This window comes from Amblyomma americanum, chromosome 3, assembly GCF_052857255.1.
Source record: "Amblyomma americanum isolate KBUSLIRL-KWMA chromosome 3, ASM5285725v1, whole genome shotgun sequence".
NCBI lineage: Eukaryota > Metazoa > Arthropoda > Arachnida > Ixodida > Ixodidae > Amblyomma > Amblyomma americanum.
The window spans coordinates 138,026,248-138,052,879 of record NC_135499.1 but is presented as its reverse complement, the minus strand read 5'-3'; the positions used below and the strand labels follow the sequence as shown (position 1 = coordinate 138,052,879).

At 47.2% G+C, this 26,632-nt stretch overlaps 1 protein-coding gene across 1 annotated transcript in view; it reads left to right on the top strand.

Annotated features, from left to right (window-relative positions):
• Positions 1-26,632, top strand: part of LOC144124984 (synaptogenesis protein syg-2-like) — a 317,203-nt gene that overhangs the window by 165,012 nt on the left and 125,559 nt on the right. The gene's annotated exons all lie outside the window — the stretch shown is intronic.

Below are 26,632 nucleotides of genomic sequence, written 5' to 3'. Positions count from 1 at the left end.
TTGGGCTCGGGATTGGTTTATTTCCGCTAGTGCTTTATAACGAGTACTAAAATCTCAGTTTCACAGGCTTTTTTTTTTTTACTTTTCACCTCAACTGCAATGCGGTTCCCGTGGCTGGGAATGAACTTGTGAATTTTGGTTCAGCATGCGAATGTCGTGATCACTCAGTCCCCAAAGAGGGTTGAGGTTCCATTAAACGGTTGTTTCTCTTGCGTTTGAAATAAAATGAAAATTAGTTTCGAGGAGACTAAATGGCGCAGTAATTGTGCGATTGTTTAAACTTGGTGCCCTAGAGTCAGAGAACATTCGCGGGCTGGTGAGAACAGTCGAGCTTCGTCACGCAGGTTAGGATAATAATAATAATAATTGGTTTTAGGGGGAAAGGAAATGGCACAGTATCTGTCTCATTTATCTTTGGACACCTGAACCGCGCCGTAAGGGAAGGGATAAAGGAGGGAGGACTTGAAAAGTAAACATCAAGACAGAACCTCCGACGCAAGGCGGTGAGAGCTATAGCTGCCTCTATCAACAACAGCCGGCTCAAATATAAAGAACGTGCCAGAAAAACCAACTGTATTCAGTCACCAACTAAACAGGAACATGTGCATGGTCGTAATCATGCGCGAAAAATGTAGATTTGTCGCACGAAGCACCGCAAGTTACTATCTCTCTCTCTGCATGGTGAACCAGAAATATCGTAAGCCATTACTCTGTCTGCCAATAAAAGAAAAACATCAGAAATAAATATTCAGAAATTTTTAGGAATGCGCGTTTGCAGTGTCTGTGTTTCGGGGAAGAACTTTGTGGATATACTGGTTACTTCTGTTGGAGCAAATGTTATTGCAAACTATTTGCCCAGAATAATCTATATATTTGTTCTTAAATCACTCAAGCAAGTTTGTATCAAAATCTCTCATGTTTAATATTATTACCATAATTGTTACCAAATTTTTCCTACAAAAACAAACAATAATAATAAAATCGCTCCGCTACACTTACCTGGACTTGAAAGATTACTGGCTTCTTTAATGTATAGATATATATATATATAACGAAAGCGGTATTCAGGTTCGTCCACTGAACTTTGCAATCGTGTACACAATTTATTGCCTGGAATTGAAACAGTTTTTTAATTTCTTAATTCACTTCACGTACCCTGAATCGCCGAAGCAACATGGTGAACAGCGGATTTATAAGGAAACGTAACACGTAAAAGAGCAGTGGTAGTTGTGCCCAAATCAATAAAATAATGAGTGAAATTTAATAAGACAACTAGAAACTGCAAGTTCAGCATTAGGAGTGGCATTCACAGTTAACAGAAGCACGTGCCACACTGTAAGAAACAACAACATAAACTACCAAAGAAGAACGCAGACAATGTCTGTCGGAGAAAGTACACTATCGGTTATTGATACGATATCCGCGGGGAGGCAGTCACAATTATTTAATGTAAGCTATATGAACAAATAATAATAAGCGTTCATGTCACAGTGATTGATTCCAACTTTATGCTAGTGATGAACGCGTCAAGAATGACGTGATGGTACTGATGTGAAATAACTTTGCTGAAGCTGCTGATGGTAAGATATATGAAGAAGCCACACATGACACAATTTTAATGACAGAAAAAACTAAGCCGGAGACAACCTGACCTTCATGTTAGTATTGCTTTTTAGTAATACAACATTGTTTTCAGCGAAGCAGCAATGTTTTCATAAAAAAGAGCAATGGCACCACATCAAGAGGAGGAAAATGTTTTCATTGCTATCGTTGCCTAAAATCACGTGAAAAATTGGTTCGCATAGATTCTATATGCTTTTTCTTCGCTTATTAACATCACAGCCGTTTAATAATGCAATTTATGTTCTGTACGCTGCGTTAAATAGGATGCCTTTTTGAATAGAGGAGTTTTCTTGAAATCTGGAGTTTTCTTCTTCCACGTCTTAGTTTTAGGAAGGTTCCAGGTGGGTTGAAGCGTATGGTCACTGATTATCGTAGCTCAAAAAAATAATAATAAGGAGGGCGTCAAACTTGTGATCTCGTAGGTGTTGCAATTTTCGGCGCGCAGAAATTATTTCACCGCGCGCAGCATGACTACATGGATCGTCACATATGCCATTGACATCAATATTTCCGTATTTATGGCTTGTGAACGTTTTTTTCAAATACATTCACAGACGAAACGTATTTATGTTATCATAAGAAACAGGACCCAAACCTTCCAGCTCTTGTGGTGAAGTGAATTTATTCGGCTGATCTTTGAGGGAATCTAAACACCACCAGATACTCGCTACATTGCAGTACTGGCGTCAGGTGAAGGGGTAGGCCTTCTTATAGCGAAGTAGCTTCATAACGAAGCTGCCTTATAGCGAAGTAGCGATGATTTGAGCTTCTTACAGGTTAAAGACGGATGAACTCCACTGTCCAAAGCGTGATGAACTGTCGGCACGTTTGGAGGGTAAGCATGGTGAAAGAATTAGGGAAAAAAAGCCAATAGATTATTCTTTGCTGTGTATAACGCTCTAAACTCTGCGGAGCTGTCGCATTGCTGCTGGATGTGTTTCGGTAACGCCAAACGCCTACAGTAAAGCCTGAGACTTACACGTCTTTGTGACAACATGCGCTAACACCATGATCGCAACGGGCGCACGGTCACGAGCCTTGCACTGATCACGTGACCAGCCTCTTGACCGAATGTTGACGGTTGACGCGCAGGCCATTCACGTCCGGCGTGGCAGGCTTTAGGTTCCTGTTTAAAAAAAGAGCAGTGGAAGCAAATGCCTCGAGAAGCAGGTGACGTTATTATCAACTATATTCAATCTGCCTACTACCATCTTCGACTCACAAAGGAGTAAGGATAGTAACTTTTTTCTTGTTTTTTTCCTTTTTTTGATTCAATAGTATGTCCGCATATACATGAGACAGTCCTGGCGAAATCATACCATTCGGCTCTCCCCATACGCAGATTCCCTCTTACCGGTGTTGGAGCAAGACGACGAGATAAAACTTAAATCTGCAGACTGGAGGTCTTTTCCTGCTGTGTTCATTTTTCTAGGCAATGCGCACCGTCTCTCCGGCAGGGACTCCTCCATATATGTATCTGAACATCTGACGCTAAAATCCACGTTGAGCTACGCTATGAATACGAATCGGAGTTGGTGTCTTCGGATGAAATGGCGAACTTTCTGCTATTGCAGCAATAAGCGTATACCCTAGAGAATGCGAGAGAGAGATACCGAGGGTTTCGAGTCGTGAATAACGCTGATAAGATGCCACCAAGAAGAGCGCTGGGCGCCAATGGTTCCAAGAACACAAAACTGCTACATCATGCAAGCATCGCAAACGTGGGCTGGAAAGACGGTTATATGCGTTGGTAAGGTTGACACGCGGGCGGGCAGCCAGTCGCGACAGCGTTGGCGGCGACAGCGTTTCGGGTTCGGGACGACGCAGCGAGTTTATTTCCGCTTCCGGGAACATGACGACGACTTTCGCCGACGACTTGGGCTGACGGCTGCGAATACGGGCACAGATGCTGGCTGGCGAGATACGGCCAGATACGGTCTTTCATTCCGGCCGCATTTCCCGCATCGCGAAAAAGCGAAGGAAAGGGCGGGAAGCTGAACGGGCTGTGTGGTCACGGCGGCGGCTGCAGCCGTCGTCAGTCGCGGTCGGCTGTGCCATTGCTCTCCGAGTAGGTTGTGAGCAGCAAAGCCGGTGCACACGGACTGGCAGTGTCGCATTGTTTCGAGCAGAGATTTCTGCCACATACGCGCTGAGTTCAACTTCTAGAGTCAGGTTTCATAGCTTGACGTGAAGTCGACGTCAGACTTACGTAGTGGGCTCGAACGGCGTGTTTTCGTGGAAAGAAAGCGCCACTTTGCGGCACATGCTGAGTTCCAGAGGCACAATGCCAGTGCTTCAGTCGACCCATGTAGACTTGGAAATGAGGCAGATTTCGCAGGTATGAAGTAAGCTGCATTGCTCGCCTCCAATCGTTTCCTCGCTTCTCTGAACTCTGCTGCGGGGATGCTTAATTGAGCGAGAAAGAAAGTGCACAGCGACGGCTGCTGTCACGCCGACGTCTGGAAACGCTTGGGAATAGTTTACCCCAGCCATCAAATACAGTACCGAATGTTACCTGGCCTGCTATGCATCTTTTTAGCTTTAACTGAGAGCTTTCTCTATGCGCGTAGTTTCTACAGGTATATCTTCTACAAAAGCTGTTATGTGGGGGTGAATGTGAAATGCGCTGTTCTGTAGATACACGTAGCTCTCAAAGAAACGAATCTTTCACAAATTGCTTCATTCTTTTTGCAAACACACGTGCAGCCTCAGGACTCTCAGCAAGCATGGTATGACAAGTGAATTATTGTAAAGAATGGCAGAAACACCTGTACAAATGAAACTAAGAAGAAAAAGAAAATTCATTACATCAGAAAACTTTCACAGAAGACTGAAATGTTGCTTGAATTGGTGGGCGGGAGCAGTATATTTCAATGCTGTGTTTCAAATTCGTGAAGAGGGATCTTTAATGTGCCACAGTTTTCACGGGGGTTCTCGTTAATAATAAGCAGCAGTTCAATGTTGCATATAATACAATTCATTTGAATGTAATCTACTAGGAGATTATAAAAAGATAACTTGTCAGCGTGTCCCACAACGTCTGCGTTAATTATATCACGCTATAACACCTCATTCCTCTTCCACCTTCTGAACCAGCGCACAAGAAAGAGAACAAAACTCAACCAGAAATTCAAAAGTGGATGAAAGCGAGGGGGTAGATTCTCAATGGCGTCGTCACAATTGGTAAAGTCGCTAGACTGACGCGGAGTGTGGAAGGGATTGAGAGGTAAACCTGGGATGGCATCGTAGAAGCTTCACCATCTGATGCGAAGTGAGATTCTGTTTCAAACGGACAAACCCGCTCACCCTTAGTCAGTATTTCGTATTGTAATTTCATTATTAGTGAAAATGAAGCTACGTGAACCGAAACACAAGGACACCACCCTCTTCTATCCAGATCGCCCCATGCCCCGTCAGCAAAATCCGTCCCACACCCCATAACGCTCACTCATGAACGACAGGTGTTTTGCTCTCAGCACTTCAAAAGAGCCCGGCTTTAGTTCGCTCACAAATGAAAAGTTCAGCAATATAGATCACTCACAACCTTGCTAGTTAGGTCTGATCTCTCTACATGCCAAGGCGCAACAGCAATTCCTAAAGTTATCCGCGACGCAGCGGTCAGCGAGATTCGAAACACGAGAACATGTTGACTATGGGCTCAGCCTCGCGAAACAGGAACGACCGATTTTAAAAACCCAGCAAGCTTCGTGATCAAGTTTAAGCATTCAGCTGACCAGCGTCTTATTGTCAAAAGGCTGTAACCTCCAAGGCTTAGAGCTTTGGGTTGGCTCGTATTGCCACAGCCAACATTGAGAGCAGCACTGCCGCTCTTGTTTCTCTTTGGTCTCCCGCCCGCATTTGCTTTGCGCCGCCATCTCAGCGCGTCGTCTTACCGCGGGCCCCGTTTCGTGTATGGGTCCCTCTACGGAGCGCGTTACGCTAGCGCCTCTGTGTTTGTGCGTGTGCGTGTGTGCGAGCGCCATCTTTCTGTCGCTGGAGCAGAGAAACGAAGAATAACTGCGCCCGCGTCGGGTTTCATAGGCCGTTGCGGGAACGCTCCCCAGTCATCGACGCGGTTCGCGCGCACAGCCTGCGCTAGTGTGACGACACAAGCGACGACTTACACGACGTTGGAAAGAGCAGAGATAGAACACAAGCAGAAGAATGAAGTGTGGCGCCTTTCCGCTGTCAGCTAGCTGCTCGCCTTCCACGGGATCATGTCGGTCTGCCCGTATATATACGTGCATAGGCCTTCTTCTTGGCGCCGAGTCAAAGTCAGACACTAAGTTGGAAAAGTTTGGATAATATGTGGTAGAGGTGGAGACGTTATAAACACGAGCAGTATAGTGTGTCTGTGTGTGTCGTCGGGAGTGCGACTTGGGAAATGGATGCTCCGCCAGTGGAGAAATCGGCCTAAGAGGAAACGAAAGTGTTGTCGCCGCCTGTATGTTTTTTTTTCTTCTGTTTGTCTCCATACTTTGTCTCATGCTATGACCTAAATAAGGAATCTTGCTTCTTTGATCTTTCTTTGTGGGGTTTGAATCAGTCTCACGGTGAGTCTGGAGTTTTTTTCTTTCACAAGTTAAAAACAGAATAGTAAGGAAATGGAGGAAATAAACAATATGTTGCCATAAAGAGCGCAATATGGCAAGAGAAATGGTTCCGCCCAGCTAAGAAGGAAAGCAAGGCGAGACAAAATGCAGTCAAGGGATGAATGAGATACGACAACTTAGAGGCCTAGTAATACTCTAGCGCCATTAACACCTTGCTGCATCGCGAAGCGGGACCGATGTTGATTTTTCTAAAAAAAAAGGAAAACAGTTTAAAACGACGTGACCTTGGGCACACCTCAACGAATATTGCTTAGAAATCATTAATTTGAATGCTGATAAGCGCTCACAAAAGTAAACTTGTATTGCAAGTTGTCGTAAAGGTTTCTGACTGTAGTTAAAAGCTGACAATGGGACACGAAAACACAGATGCATTCCGAATTGTGCGTTCTGCAAGACTTTACTCGCAAGAATAGAAAAAAAGTACCGAAAGACAGCACTATTTAATAAAGGACAGCCAGGGCATTAGTGTGCTTTCAGCGAAGTAGCGAGCAGAAGGCTTAAGAGGTATAGCGTCTGCGTCTGTCGTCGCTTTCATAATCAACCTTCTTAGCGTCCGATGCCTTTATTCCCTGCATAGCGAGAATTTCATTCCCTTTTTTTCAATGTCTACTACATTCATTTCCTCCTCTGCGTAGCATGTGGGATAATTTCTTGATGTACGGGGTTGTCGGTATTAGTCGCGCAACACGGCTCATTTCGGGGTCATCGCGAAATGGACAGCGTCCGTCACATCACCCATACAGCTATGAAAAGCGAAGGAGAGAGGAAAACACGGAAAGATGAAAAGAGCCGCGACCCCCGTTGACGTCACCGCTAAACGGGCGACAACGAAGAAAAGGGCGCCTCTCTCGCTGTGTTCGGCCAAATGAACGCAGCTCTTCCAAGCAGCACCAGCGTCATCGGCCACGTAGCCTCGGCAGCACTGCCACACGTTTCCAGCGTGCCCCGGCATCCGTCGCCGCTCCTGGCAGGGCTGAGAAGTGCAGAGGGAGGTGGCATGGAACCGTGAAAAGGAGTGGGGTTAGGAGAGAGAAGAGGCATAAGAGGCTGCACAGCAGCAAGCAAAACAAAAAAAAATGTCCACCTGACATGGAGGCCTCAGGCGTCGATGCATCGAGGCAGCCATCGATCAACGGGCTTGCCTGCTTGTTCTCCGCGCGCCGTTGCACCAGCAGTAGCGGCTGCCTGACCGGGTCGACACTTTTGGCTTCCCCTTTCTCACGCGCATCACTGCTTCCCTCTCTCGAAAGTTTCCGGGATAGGGAAGACAGGGAGAGGGGTGCGGCAGAATTGAGCTTGTCGCACGAACGAATGAGGTGGTTGGTTTTTGCAGGCACGCACGTGCTGACAGAACAGTAGTGAGGGAGTAAGGGGCGTAGGAAATGAAGGGCAGAGAGGGAGCGACGCGTGATGTTATCCGATGGATAAGTGATTTCAACGGACCCCCCTCTCTTTGGGTCCTCCCCCCCCCCCCCCTCTTTCTCACACGACTGTCGTGCGTAGCGGCCTGTGGTAAGAGTGACGTGTTTGTTTTACGGGTTTTAGACGGTGGCTGTCGCGACTCCTGGTTGACAGCTTATCAAGCGTATATTTTAGGGTTGCACAAGCGAGGAACGAGCCCCCGCTGTGCACCGAGGGTTGGAGGTATTTAATGAACAAAAAGAAAAATGGGAGGAGGACAGATATCAGGAAAGAGCACACGTCCTGGCACGGAGAATTTACGGGAAAATAATTTGGGAGACAGACGTTGGAGAGCCCCCCGTCGTTACGCTAAGCTTGCCTTTTTAGAAATGCTTTGCCGTCGGCGCAAAGCTTTAAACTTCTCCTAACGAAAGTGCAAGGTGCCCAACTTCGCTTTGTGGTTCAAAGGTCGAATACTTTTTTTTTATCTCCTAAAGAAAGCGATGCGTTCTTAAAATGGTTTCAGTTATCTTCGCTTTCAACAATTTCCGGGTATGTTATTTAATGAAAGAGGTTGTGGGAAGCACAGGGCTTAGAGGATCGGTCATTGGACGTCCGCGTCTTACGCGGCTAATAAGATCCAAAGCGATGGTAAAAGAAGTGATGGAGAAATGGCTGACGCAAGAATTCGTCACAAGACATGCTGGTAACGCTTCGTCATGAACTTTATATGCCAGCACTGAGCGCATGACTTACCCTACTTTCAAAGGAATAAACTGAATGCCGTTTTTTTTAAATGGCAACAAAAAAGTGCTGCTTTGATAGTTTTCCCATAGAAGTGGTAGTTTACACTTCGACTATCTTCACTGTCAGCCATATCAGTATAATTTCATGAGTAGTTGAATACAGATCCTGCAGCCTTAATGAGATTTACATGGGCGTTAAGGATAACGGACCGGATTCCAAGAGAAGGCAAATGTAGCAGGGGGTGGCAGAAAATTCGGTGGGCAGGTGAGATTAAGAAGTTTGCGAGGATAGGGTGGCCGCGCCTGGCACAAAACAGGGTTAATTGGAGAGACATGTAAGAGGCTTTCGCCTTGCAGTTGGCGTAGTCAGGCTGCTGCTGTTGCTGCTGCTGATGATCATAAATAAGACTTACACAGTGATCATTAAAGTTCCAGAATGTGACGTATTTTTAAATGCGCTAGCTTTAAAGGATTTATCAGAAAAAAAATGTGTCATTAGTCATAAAAGTAGCCCACTGGATGTAGGGAAGTGAAATAAACAGAGCGGATAATTCCCATTAGCTGGATGGAACTGACGTCACCAGCCTAGATGTGACGTCACTTACGGTAAAGGCATCACCACCTTCTAATGTTATGGCGCCACCAAACAACTGAAAATTTGCTGTCTCCATTAATTTAGTTTGTTGTTTTATGCTTCGAAAGAAACCGACATAACTTCTTCGCGTTTATCGCAACATTCACCGCACGACGGTAGCTGCATAGCGAACCGAAATAAAATCCCTTGCGTGAAATGGTGTGGGTAAGTTTGAAGAAATGTCTTCTTCGGGACAGGTGTTGCAAGACATTCTCGGTGCTGCCATATTCAGTAAAGTGCGCAGATACTCTGTTCTAAACCGGAACAAACGACGCATAGGAGTTAGTGCGTGCAGGTTCTCAAGGAAGAAAAGAAAAGAAAAAATAATGTGTACGTATTGAGCGACAGAACTCGTTTCGCGCGAATGCACGCTCGTAACGATCGTCCAGGCTGCTGGCCCACCACCAGCCCTCTGTATCTCGCTTTCTCAAGTTTTGAGCATTAATTGACAAGCTGATCATCTCGCGGCCGACTCAAGCGCGAGATAATTAACGTCCGTCTTGGGGAACGACCCTTAATTGATCTTCATTAGCGCGTGCCCAGCAAGAAGGTGAGAATGAAGGGGGGAGCGCGTGCGCTATTGGGGCGCCGTAATTGAATACCAAGCGGGACGAGCGTTGTTCGTCGCCTCCAAGTGAGCGCGGAGGCGGAAGTAATGGCCTCCTCAACTCTCGACCAGCCGCGGGACCCATATGAGCCTGCCGATGACGTGTGAAGAGCGCCGGTCCGATGGGTTCGTCACACACCTTGCAATTAAGAGTGAGAGCGAATCAGCGTACGAATGTGTTGGGAAGAGAGAAGACGAGTGTGACAACTTTATTCGGTCTTATTCCTGCTTAATTCCTTTTTTTCTTTCCTCATCGCTTGCGACAGTGCTCACAGCAATGCCTGCTATTATAATTGCAAGGTGCGGCGCGAACTGATCGGAGTGTTTCTCCGATAATTCACTGGGATGTGGCACCGGTCCGGCTACTCTTGGCAACCGGTTGTCGGCCTCACAGGTAATGCTCACGGAGTGAATCATTTAATTTTATATTTTGCTTATTTTGTGCGCACGCAAAGGAAAAAGAGAACGGTGATAGATTAACAAAATTCACAGGCCAAGTCTAAAGTATTGTTGTTTCGCTTTTTTAGTGGCTTTTCCAATATCGAAAAACGAAGAGAAAATTATAAAGCGTCATTTTTCCTTCGCCCGCAATGTCTGCTTTGCTCCATCCTTCCTTTTTTTTTCTTACTTCGCACAGGTTATAATGTAACAAGAAAATAACAGTTCCAAGATTCCCAATGACTCTTATAAATGTATAGGGGTTAGGCAGAGCCGATTGTAAGACGAATGCCGCCTGTACGTAAACAACAGCACCACCGGCACTGTATAGTCGCATGTAATATAACCAGGCAAGCAGTTTGCGCTCCCCCAAAATGAAAAATCAGTAAACAGCCGTCATAAAACGATGGGTTTTTTCACTAATGCGAGCAGCCGCACTTGTATCTTTATTCCAGGAAAGCACCGTTCGACGTGTTTGTGAGGTTCAGTTCCTTTAGTCGGATTAAAATCTTCAATTTCTAATCTCGAACTTCCGTGGTCAGAGCTTTCAGTAGGGAAGAAAGAGATGAACTTTTTCACCACGAAAACAGGCCACATTTTTTAATCAAGGTTAGGCAGGCTAGTTTTCGAATGCCAATTTAAAATTGGCTCCTATTTCGTGTTTCCTTCCGATGTCTTGATTTTGACGACCAGTCAATTCCACTCTTATGAGCACAGTCCTTCTGTGCAGACGCCTCCTCTAGCCCCCTATTCACAGCAGCGGCTTTTTAAACTTCATGCGGTTATGTTTGGGCAAGAGGGACCATAATGTATTCAGTAAAAATGGCTGAAAGGCATGCTTGAGCGCTTTTGGTTCAGAAAAAAGTATTTAATAATTTCCTCCTGCGTGCACCAGTAATCACTTCTGTAAAGCAGGCTTTTTCTCACTAGTACCCTTGATGCGGGTGAACTGTCCAGCAGAATGCAACATGCAAAAGTGCTGCTGACAAAAAGATTAGACGGAGTATTAAGCATGAAATGCTTTTAGCTCCCGTTGGCGGTGCGCAGCGTGTAACCTGGTCCACAGAGCGGAGGAGAACACGTAGGCGAACATAAACGAACTTTAACGGAACTTTCAGTTCGCCCGACCTCGATGCCTGCTGCGGTGCCGCCGGAACAGCGGATACGTCTACAGACCTCTTTAGCATACCGTGTACAGCGCTACCGTTAGCGTTACCGGAGTACCGAGAGCCCGCCCACGCCAATGCGCATGCGCAGATCGCCCCGAGGGACACAGATGGCGCCAGACACATGGCAGCTGCAGGCGCGCCTGCCTCATCGGGACGAATCAGCGCGTGCTCACCGGCGGTGGGCGGGGACCTGGTACTTCGCTAACGGTAACAGAAATATGGCACACGGTATGATCAAGGTGTCTAACAACAGCCCCTTCATGCTCGCGTGGTGGTAAAAACCAGCGCGTGGCGCATAAGACCGTAAGTTCTGCCCTGCAGCCCGAGAGGCGCATGCGCTGTCCCAGTGGCACTTGATGACCGTGGCGACAGTGCCGCGTGAGTGGCCGTCATTACGTAATGCGCGCGCAGGTGACCCAGACCCGTGGCGCCATCCATCAACACGGCCAGAAACCAGCTCTGGTCACGCGGGTCGCCTTACAGAGAAGCGGCAAAGAAAGCCGAGCGCGTTGTCGCTCACGAAGGAAAGCTTACGTTAGAAAAATGGCTGATGTTGGAAGCTCCCCAAGTTTCGAGTGTGGCTGTCAGTATCTATGAGACGTCCTAGGATACGTTAGCTTTTCCTGCAGGGCAGTTCATGAATGCATCTGGTGTTGACGACGAGATTGTCAGTGAATGTTTATTTACTGCACCTAGGGTTGTGTCGGAAACCTCCATCGAAACCGATGCGGCCCACAGTCATGTGACCAACCGCTGCGGGTGCCTCGCTCTACATTTGTTGTCGTCTCTTTTAGTAAGCAGTTTACATTCCTACCGCGAGCTGAACAGAGTGTATAGTACCTTTAATATTGGTCGCTCAATGAAATGCGCACTTTTGCTACGCACGAGTGGCTAATTACAAACATTTTAATGAAACCAACTTTGTTCTGTGCTTTCTTAAGGGACAGCACAGGATATAATGGCGGTGTGTGATATGCTTAGTCTCGAGCAGATGTTATGCCAGCAGCAATAAGTTACCATATTGTTGCCAACAAATTGCATAAACGGTGCGCTCAAGGGAAGTGTAGTATTGAGAATACTTTGCATTAGCATTCACTAATGATTAGCAACAAGCGAGGCTTAAAAGTTCACGGAAGGAAAGGAACTGTTCTAAAGCCCTCAATTCACCACGAGGTAGTGTTAATAAAGTTATTAAAATAGAAAAACAAAAACAAACAAGCGAACAAAAATATAATTGCCGCAATATGTAGTTTTCTCCCAATGCGCTAACGTTAGCGCATTGAGGGAAAACTACATATTGCAGCGATTGACCTTTTTTTTTTTAGGGGACAAATCTCACATCGACTGGGTGCCCTCCACATGAAAGACGTTTGTTCAGAAAAATGACAATTTGGCTTAGGCAAAGCACCCGCCGCGATGGCTTAGTGGTTAAGGCGCTAGGCTACTGATCCGGAGTTCCCGGGTTCGAACTCGACCGCGGCGGCTGCGTTTCGATGGAGGCGAAACGCTAAGGCGTCCGTGTGCTGTGTGATGTCAGTGCACTTTTAAAATTCCCAGGCGGTCGAAATTATTCTGGAGCACTCCACTACTGCATCTCTTTCTTCCTTCGTTCCCTTATTCCCTCCTTTACCTCTTCCCTTACGGCGCAGTTCAGGTGTCCGCCGATATGTGAGACAGATACTGCGCCATTTCCTTTCCCCAAAAACCAACCAATACACAAAGCGGGAAAGGCTTGTACAGCTTTTGATGAGGCGGCCGGTTTTGCGATACTCAGTTTGGACAATCGCTGATAGAAGGTTAAGCGTTTATTCCAGATCATTACGCGGGAAAGCGATACCCTATAAAATCGAATTAAAGAAAGCGCAGAAAAATGCGAATTTACTGCTTCGTTCTTTGCTTCCACGTATTCCGTTCCCCTCTCACTTCATCAGAACAGGAACGCGAGCTGATAGGAGCTGTACAATCGAGCGTTTCCGCATCATTAACGCCGAAACCCCAAGCTGTTGCCACCGCGCACGTGCATCATCACGTAATATTTTCGCGCAGAGAATTACGAAGTATGTATTTATAGTGCCCCAAAATCTCCTCCTGTTACCGGCGCCAACGAAGTACTCGCAGTAATCGCATGTGTTCCTCACCGCTTCCTCTTCGATTTGCCACCTCCTTTCTCACCTTCACTTTTCCTCTCAATTACTGTTATTATTTTTTGCTTCCGCTCCCCGAGAAGTCGTTCGACGCGTTCTGCGCATGATCTGCGCCACTGATCGGGCCAGTCTGCGCGTCGGCTGATGTGCGGGTGCTACGTGTGGCAGGTACAGCGTCGTTCAGGGTGCAGCGTCTAGCCAGTCGATTTTCCGCGCGCGCCCCCAAGATTTGAAGTCGCACATAGCCGCGGGCGAAATCGCGTGCGCTCACCGGCCCGCGAAGCGCCCTGGCAGCCACGACAGCGTGCGATTTCCGAAAAGAAAAAAAGGAAATACAGAAAGTCTGGCTCTTCTCTGGCTCGGCTTCATTTGTCGTCGCCCGCGGGCTCCCGATCTGACGCGCTTGGCCGCTCGCACGCGACGCAGCGCGGATGGCAGGTCCCCGACCTGTCTTTCTCTCCCTTCTACTTCCTTCTTTCTATCGCTCATCTTCGTGCCTTAGTTCTGGCCGCAAGCCCAGCTTGTACTGAGCCGCCGAGTTAAGCTGAGCTGGGATCGCGGTTTGCCGCTGTAAACTTAGTCCGGAGAGCAAGAGAGCGAGCGAGTGAGAAAGAGGACGAGGGAACGAAGACAAAGGGAGAGGGCAAGAATCTGCGCAATTACCGACGACGTCTTCATTTCGGCAATCGACTTGGTGCAATCCGGCAGAAACCGCGGTGGCTTCCTCGTTGGTCTGCGCGTCATCTGTCAATGTCTCTTTGACGATTCCAACCTCTGCGCCTCAGCGTCGTGACCTCATTTGTCTAGAACGCCGACTCACTTTCCGCCTGCGAAAGTTCGAGAGGCGAGTTGTGGAGTTTCGCGCTCGGGGGCTTTAGATGGCTTGCATAGACGTCATAGGTGCAGCCATGTTGAGGACGAGGAGAATGGCGAACAGCTGCGTGCTTTTCTAATTTGCCTATTCACACGTGACCTCTTCAAGCCTATACGCTTGAAACTATGTTCTGCGATCCATCATGGCGGCCATGACGTCACATGCAAGCCGTTTAAGTTACCGGTTGATTCAAGTTTTAAGTGAATAAACGACTCAAACTGAGGCGCTTTGATAATGATCACCGAACAAAAAAATAACTACCCAAGAGGAAACCCCAGCATTCCCATTTTCAGTACTTTAATAGGACGTGAGGCGAGTTTCGTCTCTAATTGCCGATGAGTTTCTCATATTAGTAGCAAACAAGTAAAACAAGAAGTCGCGCCAGGGATACAACACTAAGAACCTAAATGTGCTTGCGATGTGTAGCTTAAGAAAGCATATTTTTACTCTATCCAAGAATGCAGCTGCAGCGTGGGAAGGAAGCCCATAACTGCGCACTGTTGTATTTAAAGCGTGTTGGCTCAAAAGTACGAAACTGCTAGGTAGATCTCGCGCTCGTTCCAAAGCAAACGAGTAGATTCTTCATGTGTTCTGCTAACCCTAACGTTTCCTTAATATTGCACGCCTGCATTGCGAACTTTTGTTTTGGCGGAGCTATATAGCAATAAAATAGAGTCGTGCCTACGTGACTATTAAATCCGCGTCCTCCAAGTTCGTTCGTTCATTACTTTATGCGTGACTTGAACCCATTTAGGCATTTTAAACATCTAAGAGGAGTTGGAGCAAACGACTGCGAGCCATTACAACTCAAAGCGAGTTACAGGAACGGTTTGGTTCTGTAACATCAACTCCTTTTAGAAGTAATCACGTCAACATATGTCGCAGAGACACACGCGCAAAAAAACATTTCACTGTGGTAGTATTAGGTTAAGAATAATATACGCATCGTGCACACGAAGCACTCGAAGGAGTTTGCGTGTCTTGCATAAATTTGCTGTAACCGACTGTGTGCAGGTGGACATTCACTAACTGTTGCCTTTTAAAGTACACCCGCTGCTAATTCATTAACTCTCCATAGCTTCAAGTGTCGCTGCGTTTGAAACGACCAGACGTATCCAAGTGCGCGACGTCCATTATTTTTTCGAGTACATGTGCAATTCACGAGCAGCGTTTTTTTTTTTTTTTTTGCACAGACACTTGAAACAAGTAGACTCTCCTAACGGTCGCTTTTATGATCGTGGCAGAAAATCGTAAAAAGGGTCCCACTTTATGGATGTCGAACTGCACTTACACAATGACAATGAGTCTCATGCATCGCCATGCTGCATGCAGCTATGTTGTCCCCAGGTCTCAAGCTTGAAGCTTGTACTTACGTATGGAACAAGACTGTGCTACCGACAGGCGAATTTCAACTATAAGACGCGTGCGCAAGATTTAGTCATTTTCTTGGACATGAAAAGTACAGATACCTTTGATAGACACTTTAAACCGGAACAAAGAGTGTGCACTGCACAAGAATGTTGTAAGCACGGCAGTTTAGAAGCGGCTATCGCTCAAGTAGACATACAGTGGCGTTAGGATCCCGAAGCAGCAAGTCAAATACCCTCCCCTCTTTCTCCATCAATGGCATTCCGGAGCTGCGCTGTGATCAAGGCTTCAAAATGTTCAATGACTAAAAAAGCGTGTATGATGACTGAGGAGTTCACCCTAATTTTCGCTTTCGTGCATCTACCTGGAAACCTGCACGAATATCGCGCGAGGACTGCGCAGCATTCATAGATCCGACGTTAATCCCGAAACCTTATCCGTCAACTTTCTCATCTGCTCTATTCAGTCGTTATGTGAATGCTTTGTCCCTGTACTACCTAGTGTATATTACATAAATGACGTGGAGCTGACAGTTGAGAAGGCACTAATGCATCATATTTTATCTTTAGTGTGCATGAATATGAAACCCATAAGCCCCAAACCCAGTCTCCCAAGATAATTTACTAACAGTAGCAGGATCAACAGCCACAGGTGCAGGACATACTATGAAAAGCTACTTATATAAAAAGATATATCTTTTAGCATACAGCAATTAGAGTCGAGACAAAAGTGAGTGGTTCTGCGAATTAGTTTTATTCCCTTGCTTGTACTACAACACGCGCACATCAAAAAAAGGTTTTCAGGCGTTCAGTTATTAACTTTATTTTCCAGCTTCTAATTATCAAGATGACTAGAAGGAAAGAGACAGACCGGAAAGCGACCTATAGAAATAGATAAGGATAAATGGACGCGAACAAATTTGTGGCGAATGGGCGCTTCAAGTGTCGCTTTTAAGGACTCCGCTTCAAGAAACTCCAGCAGGTCCATTTTACAGCTTCGAGATGTAACCACAGCCACTATCGGGAAACGGAGGCACTTTCCCGCAATAACCGCTTCGACTCAATTGCTCATCACTTATTTCCCGTTTGTGATTTCTGGGTTTTTTTGCTCGGCTACAGCGCCATCGTCCAAGAACAGCGCCCGCAAAAGTAAGTGACAAAGAGGCCGGGTAATCGGAACATTTTACTTCGCCGCAGCGGCCTGTGGTTGGCGGGTAAACACAAAACCCGAGGGCTCTTATCAGCACCATTAGTTGGCCGCACAACGGCCATGTCGGCAGCAAGGCGCGGGGGAGGGAAGGTAAGCCTTGGGAGCAGCGCGCAATGGCCGCGCGTGTATCGGATGTATCGCCGTCCTCAGCGTCGTCATCCTCGTCGTCTTCTCCCGAAATGGGTTGAAGGAACCGGCTGCCGGGGCGGCGAAGTGGCAAGGCGACTCCGGAAGTGGAGCGCGCCGCCATCGGAACGCCATCCGCAGTGCAACTTTGTTTCCTCGCTGACTGCGGCCGCCAGAGCGTGGCGAGGGGAAAGGAGGAAGTGGAGGAGGGAAGAGCAAGAGCCTGTGCAAGACGAGGAGGTGCAGGGAGGAAGAGGGTTGAATTGTGCTCCTCGCTTGTTTCCTGCCAGCTCCGCTCTCATAACGCGAGCTGCGGAGACACTGCGAGGAAGGGGATAAGGCAAGAAAGGGAGGGCTTCGAGTCTGGCAACCGTCACTCGCTGGAGACGGGACAGCGCAGAGGACTGACGGGTTTCTTGAGGGAAGAGGAAGGCAGAGATGTGGGGTAGCGCGTGTGGTGCGATACCGGGTGTGTGGGAGAGGAAAGGAAGCGACGGAAGAAGAGCCAGTTGATTGTTATAAGGGACCGAGGAAAATGGAGCTGTCTGGACCCTGCCTAGTTTCTATTTCCGGGAGGAGTGCGACGCCAGACAGTAGCGGGGAGAGACGGGAAACGAGATACAAATCGCGAGTGGGTGGTTCGGGAAGAGAGAGGGGAAGTCGTCGCGGGAGGTTGGGAGCGTAAGAAGAAAAAATGTATACAGAGCGCACGGAATGAGAACGCGGAAGTCAGAGACGGCTAGGCGAGTGGGGATGAAGGCGAACCCCATACGAAGGCGCGCACAACTAAACAAAAGAAGGGGATGCGGAGTACAATGAAGAACACGAGGAATCAACAGAGGAGACGTGACTGGCCGTGGGCTGTGTTTTCTTATCTCGCATTGCCAAGTACACCTACCTCAGGCAAATCACTGCCGGGAACATATAAGTCAGAGCCTTGACTATTCTCAGCCAGCCTTCCACTGCTGTGCGCAGGGATGCTTGTTTCGCACGAGAGGTAAGCCATTTAATTTACCCAGACGCGCCAGCGTCATATACTTCTCTTTAGCGGACAATACGAAGTCAGTTATTCTGCTTCCTTATTGAAAAGCCGAGACTGAAGACGCGCGAAGCATTGCGCGACAGGAACGTATGTCGCACAAGTGCAAAACGTCGGCGCCACATTAAAGCGGAAAGGTCAACATTGAGAGGGCGTCCGTTCATTACACGCAAACGAGAAGAGCCAAGGCGTGTTTATTAAGAACACCGGCACAAAACATAAAGCAAGAAGAAGGCGCTCTTAGTGACACTAGAAAGAAGTACATGGCAGATAAAGCTGCGGAGATAAGACAAAAACGAGAGGCGATTCTCCCTTAGTGAAAGTGGAAGAAATCGAAGGACAAAAAGCGATAGTGAGAAGGGAAAGAAGACACGTTGAAGAGCGATAAGGCGCGGTGAATAAGGAGGAGGCCGAGGGTGCGATGACAGAAATGACAAGGGTATGGCAGCAAGCGAGAGAAGGGAGCATGGCGGGGGAGGGGCGTGGGCGGCGGGGTGGACATCGGTCGATATAGCCGCCCGCGACAGTAGCGTCGTTAACGAGCAACACTCCAAGATGGCCGTTCCATAGTTGCGCGTTCTCACGCTTGGCCCCGCAAAGAAGTGCGTTCCTCCTCATCCTCTACCGTACCTTTCTCCCCTGTCAGCATCGCTCTCGTCTTCCTCCATGTAGTGGCGCGCTCTGAGCATCCGGTCCAAGAGAGCGCAATCCGGAACCTCCTGGCCCTGGCCTTGTGTTTGTCCAATCAACGGCCTGACTAGGCGTGCCGAGAAGACCGGTCCGGATCGGCAGAAACAAAAAATCCGACACCTCGTGTCTGGCTTGTTGAAAGCCTGCTCGAAATATGTGAAGCCGCTTAGAAGAGCTATGCGGAGTCTTCTTTTTTAACATTTTTTTTATCGTCTAAAACGTCTTTGACATAGTGTAGCTGCTAGAAAGATGGCGAGGAGAAACAAAATCACTTTCATGATGATGATGATTCAATTTCTATTGACGCAAGGGCAACTCGGCTAGAAAGCTCCTTGAGTAACGTACTTGGTCTGCTCAGGGTGAGGTCAAAGTACTTTTCACAAGCATTTCGCCCCGGTAAAATCCAAGCGCCAGGCCAGGAGAAAGCGTTTATATAGTATAAAACCGGTTGATCTCCTGTGGCACTGGTAATCTAATCTCGCAACTTCAGCTTAAGAGGCGGGTGCTTCAACCACTATAGGGCATCAGATCAGTTTCTAATCTTTGTAGCGTTTCTCAAATGATTTGCATGCAGTATACAAAGCAAGGCATTGCACACTGTTCACTGCTTGATTTCCGAACCAAATACGAATCATTCGGAATGAACGCACGGAGTATCATTGCAATATTGCATGTGAGGGGAACGATACTCTTTTCTGCACCAACCCGCCACAATGGCGCTGCGGTTAACGAGTTCACCTGCTAAGTCCTAGCACGTGAGATCGAATTTCGGAACCGAATTATTTGGAACAAACGCTAACGCCCATTAAATGTTCATTCTGCTAAGCCGGTGGTCAGTAAAGAACACCCCTGTAGGCATGAACCCTACACTTGGATTTCATACGTCATTTGCAAATTTGGGACGCTAAACCATCAATTTGCAAATAAAAATATCGCATAACACCTCTTGACTCCACCAAGCTACCCGAAAGCACTGCACACAAATTCCTGATGGCAATAAACGCTTCACAGTGTTCTCCTTTAGAACTTTTTGTCCCCACAGGGCACGAAGAGGACTTCAGATAGCTAAAGTTGTTATTAAAAGGCAGCAGATAACCCGGTAAAAGGCGGCGTAATTGGGAACCCTCTTCCGCCTTTGTCTTCGCCTCCTAATGGAAGAAGACTTCAATCGTGCCGAAAAACAGCCCCTTAAACAGATGAGAACTCATTACTATACAGCATGAAATTTTGGGAACGGATTTCTTCCTTCAAGACGTTAATATAGACAATCTGAATGAGCTGATTGGACATGAATACTTACTGATCAGGGCAAAACTAGGGGCATTTTGTCGTGGTTACGAACTCATTTTCTATACGAAACACACATGCAGGATTTATTCGTTCCCTTATACTATTACATCACCCCTCAACTTTCCCTACTTTCACACTAACCTCGACTATGATCACAAGAGACGTAACAAGCGAATTTTCCTTGACGGTGGCGTGTTCGTGGGTTGAGATATAACCCTTAAACTCCAAGTGCGTCAGAACTTGCGCCGCAGAGCGGAACATGTGCAGGTGGAATGTGCATGACGAACAGGAATAGGTGCTTGTATACGCGAGCTTGTAGTGCTTGATGGACTATTCACACCCGAATTATTTTGTTTCTGTTATGACGCATACCGTCGGCAGGAATGTGAGGCTATGAAAAACCAAAAAATTCGAGAGTGTGAGCTGCTGCACAGAAAAAAACTACATGATGATCAGTAGTTAAAAACAAAACGGCGCAAGATCCAAACGCAATCAGGTGGTGATTACAGGAACGCACATTTCTGAAGGGGACCAAAGACGACGCCAAACCACAACACGAAAACGCGTTCGCAAGAAACGCTTAGTAGCCTACACTCCTCAAAACACGTCGGCATAGGTGGCCCCTTTCACTGCTAGAAACTCAAACTCACGCTCAAAGATACAGCACAGAAAGCATGGCCACAACATCATCATCAACAACAACAACAACAAAACATCAATATCAAAACAGACGAGGGGACAGCCCTGACACCCCCTCGGTAACAAGACGACGCGCTCCTGAGGAGAGCCGACGACGGGGACATCGGCCAGCGTTTAGGCGATCCAGCTTTCTTTGACGCCACTACGGACCACGAACCCGGTAATAATAAAAAAAACAGCAACAACTAGAGCAAGCGAACGTGCCACCCAGCACAAAAACGAGTGCAGATGTACACCGCACACTCCGCAACATAGTTTTCCGCCGCTTCTGCTGCTGCTGCTCCAACGTTCACGTCGTCTCTCGGTCGCCGGCCGTGAGTGAAGAATCTCGCTCGATCGCGCGCTGCCTCTCAACGTCCCTCTCCTGTGCGCTATCTGTTCTCTACCCTCTTGTGCTGCGAAAAAGAACGTCATTTTCTAGCGAAGCTTCGACGAACCTTTCCCCCTGCCGCCTCCCTCATTACACTCCCATCCCTACTCTCCTCCTTTCCCCCAAAACCATGCTCCGTTTTCCTTTTTACCTTTTTTTTTGCTTACTCTATTGCCTGTATGGCGGCGTGCGTTTTGCGCTTCATGACGAGCGCGGTGAGAGACGAGTGTTACACCACTGTCGGGGCGAATGCGGAAGCCGAGGACAAGAGGCGGGCCGCGCAGTAGAGACGCGGGAAAGTACCCGCACACGCGGAAGAGAAACTGAAGATTCCACCTCGTGGTAGGAAAGGAAAAACAAAAACCGTGAGCAGGCGCAGAAGGCATGAAAAGCTGTCCGCTGGTGCTGACAGGGCGTTCCAGAGATAAAAAGCGAACCAACCTCTCTGCAGGCGGCCGCTCAAAACTCGGGGTATGAAAGGAGAAGAGGAGAGAGAGTGGTTGCGAAAGGAAATACTAAAGAATGGGAGGAGAGTGTGAGGAAAAGGCGAGAGTGAGAGAGAGAGGCGGTTGTTTTGGGGGGAGAGAACAGGAGGAAAGAGGGAGTGAGAATGCGCGAACCCGAGAAAAGCATCGCGGGATGTCGGCTCGGGGCTGGGCTGACGTGCCAGTGAAGACGGCGCGACATTTTCATCCATGTCCGCTTTGCGGTTGAACGCAGAAACTTTTGCGAACGAGAAAGAGAGAAAAAAAATGAAGCGTGGAAAAGAGGAGTTTTGTGCCAACGCGTTTTCATAGATGCAACAGAATTCTGCGCATTCACTTTTGGAAAAGGCAAGGAAAGGAAAAGAGAAAGACAGTGATGCATGGCCAAACAAGGTAGAGGAGGACGTGAAACGTTTTCCGCGACATTTTTTTTTCTTTTTTGAGCGTGTGGAGTGAAAAGATCTTTTCGAAATTCCGCATCAGCATGCATTCGTCGTCTTCCTCTCTTATGGCGTTCGGGTTTTCTTTTTTCTGGTCAGTGGAGGTTTACATCTGCGTCATCTTTTCCAGGCGTTCATTTGGGCAGAGCGGGTACCTTCAGTGCTCTGAGAGCACCATAGTGATGATTCAACGGGCGAGACAAAAGTCTGGACTACCGGCCATTCTGAATAGGTCATTAAGCATGCTTCAGGGGAAAGTGCTTTTGATAGCTTCAGTGGAAAGAGTACTTGTCGGTGGACATATAGTGGTGAGCGGGGATGTTGAATAATTGGCATTGAGGACCCAAAAGTTCGCAAAAAAACACTTAAGTGGATGAGCAACATATACGAACATATCTCTATTGAGATCCGTATTTCAGTTATAACAAAAAAATTATTTCTTTCCTCGCTACTCCTCATTTCGCAACCAACAAGAAAACCCCATTCGCAGATTCTTAATTTTTTCATAGTTTATAGAAGCAGGTAGGCAAGGATTGATTCCGCAGTTGTTGATGTATGCATGTGCGCGCGAATTCGCATGCATGTTCATCGCGCGCTCTAGTTTGTTACTGTCACTTTTCTCTGAAAAGTGGGTTCCAGTGTAGAAAAAAATTGGTTCTATAGCAGTTAGTATTTACCTATATTGGGCTCAAGATACGCTTCGCAGCAATCTTCATGGTTTATATCCGCAGTTGAGAAATACACAAAGTTTAAAATTTGTCCGCCAGCAGTTTTCAGGAAAATTGGACCTGTCGCTCGATTATTACTAAGGGTCGAAGCAGTGTTGAAGGCGGTTTTGTATTAATCATCGATCTTATCTGAAACCTAATAGCTTGGAGGTTTCATTGCATTGGGTTGTTTTATCAGGTAATTTTTTTTGCGCGTTTTAGAGAAAACAGTGAGAAGAAAGCGGTGACACGTGGGTAACAGTAACTCCCACCAAGCTTGCCTCGAATGATTAATGTAAACCGAACTCTGGTCGTATAGAGAAACACCGGACTCGCTATTAAGGATGCATTACGCAGGCGGAGCTGACTTCAAACGAAAAAGACGTTTTCGTCGTATTTTTTGTTTTGTTTCTCCAACGCCCGCTCGCGAACGTATTTCACCAAAACCTAAAACGGCTGTTTCGCGCAGTAAAGGCTGGGAAATTGTACGAGAAAAAAAAATGAGGGACTCATTGCTCCTCTTGGCAATTCTCTTTGTCGCGAATACGGCACCAGCAACCCAAGGGAGGGGAAGTAAGAAAAGAAGGAACCCACTGGCTTTCCGCCGTTTGTCATCCCGGTCGACACAAAGGCGAGTCAAGACAAAGCCACTTTTGGCACTCGCGGCCGCACACGAGTCGCACCCTCGTGTTTGCGGAGCAAATTGAGTTCCCATCTCGTCGTCGCTGTAGTCAACGGCGGCGACAGCAGTGCGACGCGAAAGCAAGGTGAAAGTGCGCAGGAATCGATACACCTGGTTTCGACGACGAGTCGACAAGGCGAAGGAAAAGGGGGAGTGGGGGTTGAGACAAAAGGTGGGCGTCGTCTCGTGTCAACGTTAAGAGACAGGGGTCTAAAGGGGCTGGCACGCTACCCTTCGAAGACGCGTCATTTGTCAGCGTCAATTTGGCGCTGTCCTGAAGGCTGAGCGAGCGAGATACAGAAAACAAAAAGTCAGAGAAGCAGCAAGCAATAAATAAAAACTGAAATCTTGTATTACTCGTCCGGTGCGTCTGTTTGTTCAGAAAATAATCTTGTGGGCGCTCGCCGGTCAGTAGCGCGCAAGTCGATAGAAGTGGTGTGATCGTCTTTGGGAGCTATTGAATGCGACACAAGAGAATGGCTATCCTGAGGGGAGGAGAATGAGTTGAAGGTACGAATGGATTGACTTGACACCAGGCGCCATTCGTTTCTGAGCGGCCATTAGTGGAAGTGGCTTTCGATTGACATCGGCATGGCTTCGAATGCAATGAGCCCAAGCGTCTTCTCAAAGGCTTAAAGTGACCAGTGAGGAGTTGTTTCTGGGCGCCCTGCTTTAATGCACCTCCTTTGCCAAAAATAACCAGTCAATAGGAAGTACCTTCTCAGCCATATAATGAAGCCCTTACGCTGCTCCTAGGACTGAAATGTTTGGGAAGTTGAGGACGAGGGTTCTCGTTACCTTACACAGACTTTGAGCTTACGGAGTGCCTTAAGTGAACCACAATGCGGCTGAGAATCAAAATTCGTCGCCTGGTTGCTTTGAACAATAACGACGTTCTGAAACATTTCCGCAGATCATTTTGTTTTTGCTGTCAAAGCCTTTTCTTCCAGATGCTTTTTTATTCTCCAGCGACTTGAGAGACCAACAGCACACAAGGCTTGTCGTGATGCTAAGGATATGGGCTACCTCGTAAGTTGCGAGCAAAAGACGAAAAGTATAGATGAATTATTGAAGAGTAATTTTCCTTGGTCTTATGGAAACGCATAAATATCACCTCGAGGGCAACGGTGCCTCATGGAACAAGAGTAACTTTAAGTGCTTGCTGCTTAGTATTGGTATAGGTGATTTTTTATTTGTTTATGTACTTAAAGTTCTGGTTGTAAGCTTGTGTCGCCTGTTAATATCGTACTCACGGTTTCTTTCCTTTATGCACATCATTCTATCAATGAATATTAAATATTTGGTACAAAACGGTGGGCTTGAGTGTCTCGAGGCTGCACCTGGCCTATGAGATATGGAGCAGAAGAGTATTTTGGGTCAATTTAGACCACCTGGCATTCTTTTCCGCGCACTGACAGCGCATGGCAAGGCAGGATTATTGCATTTCGTCTCCGTCAGAATGGTGCCATCGCGACCGTTAAGCAGCTGAATGCTTTAGCAACTGAGAAGAGAGAGAGAGAATGATGAACGGAAAGGCAGGGAGGTCAACTATGTGACGCCCAGTATGCTACCCTACACGTGAAACTGAGAAACTGTGGCGGCTATAAATAACCTATGAGGAGTAACACGAAGTGAACAAGGGACGGTAAAGCTTCAGCGTGCTTGCCAACGTTTTTACAAGAGGACTTTTCTTCGTCTGGGAAAAGCGTTCATCGTTGGTGGGGCTTTAATAGGGTCTTCACTCCTAGGAGGAAGGTCAAGTGATGGGGAGGAGGCCGTGAAGACAGATGGGGGTTAAGATGGAAAGCGTGAACCAATCAAGCTCATGCTCTCCATCCTAACCTCCTTCTCACATCGCGCCCTCCTCTCCCTCACTGGGCTTTCCTCCTCAGAGTGAAGGTTCTGTTTAAACCCTAGTGGGGAGGCGGTTAGGGAGTAGAGCATGAATCTTGATATTCAAGATATCCATCCTAACGACATTCTCACTTCACGCCCTCCTTCCTCTCAAAGGGCCTTCCTCTTCGGAGTGAAGTCCCTAATTAAACCCTAGTGGGGAGGGGGTTAGGGAGTAGAGCATGAATCTTGAAATTCAAGATATCCATCCTAACGACATTTCCACTTGACGCCCTCTTCCCTCTCAAAGGGCCTTCCTCTTCGGAGTGAAGGCCCTATTTAAACCCCGCCAATAATGAACGCTTTGCCCAGACGAAGACGTCTTCTTGCTGAAGTGTTGGTAAGCACCCTGAAGCTTTTCCCTCCCTTGTTCACTTTGTGTGTGCGAAGAAACCATCTGCCTGCCCTCTTTATACTGTAAGGAGTAATGGCACATATGACTTCGGCTGCAAACTTGCGCGTAGATGACGTGTAGATGGCATCAAGGAGGCAGTACACGAGGCTTGTCATTCTCTTTCGTACAGGACGGGCTGCAGTCACTAGCAGTTTCTCCTGTAAGCTCTTGTTGGCTTCTTCCCTGGTTGTTGCCTTTGTGTGCGCTAGTTCTACAGAATAAATTATTGATGAACCCGCATTGTCATGACAGGAGGGGCTGCTTTTCAGGTACAGTCGCCTTATAATAACTCGTCAGCACAGCTGCGGTCGCATGATGTTTTTATGAAATATTCACAAAGAAAAAAATAGGTGGAATGCCCAGTCGTCGGCACGTTATGCTATCGGTAAAGCTACTTACGAGCACCGAAGACAGAGCGAGTTATTGCATTTAACACTTATAAGCTTTTGAAATTTAGAAATTTAGGGTATTTTTCTCTTTCAACAACTTTGCAGCTGTCAAAAAAAAACTGCATTACTAGAAAAAAGGTGTTCGTCACGTTCTGCATAGAAAATGCGCAAAAGTGGGCATGTGATGACTCTGTTCAAACGACATGAATACGTGCTCGTTCATAAAGCAACGGAGATTGTGTCGCGCATTTTGTGCGAAGGAATGCGGGTCTAGAGCGAACCGGAGCAACGTTTGTGGATGATAAATGAATTGTGCGCTGGAACTAGCCAGATGCCGTATTTTATAACTGTTCAACTCTAGATTAATTAGCTCGCCCCTTTTATGGTCGTTAACTCGCTTCGGTTAGAAAAGTTGGGTTGACGGGAGAGAGGCAAACAGTAAAAAAAAAAAACAGAAAACCGGCTCGCGTGATAATTTATTTCTCTGACAGAACCAGCGTAGCTTTCATCACGCCAACAGTAGAGGTAATCGGGTTTTCCTTGCTGCCAAAATCAGCTGCTTGTCATATTGTTATTTAAATGAAGTTGTCTCAAGGACTGGC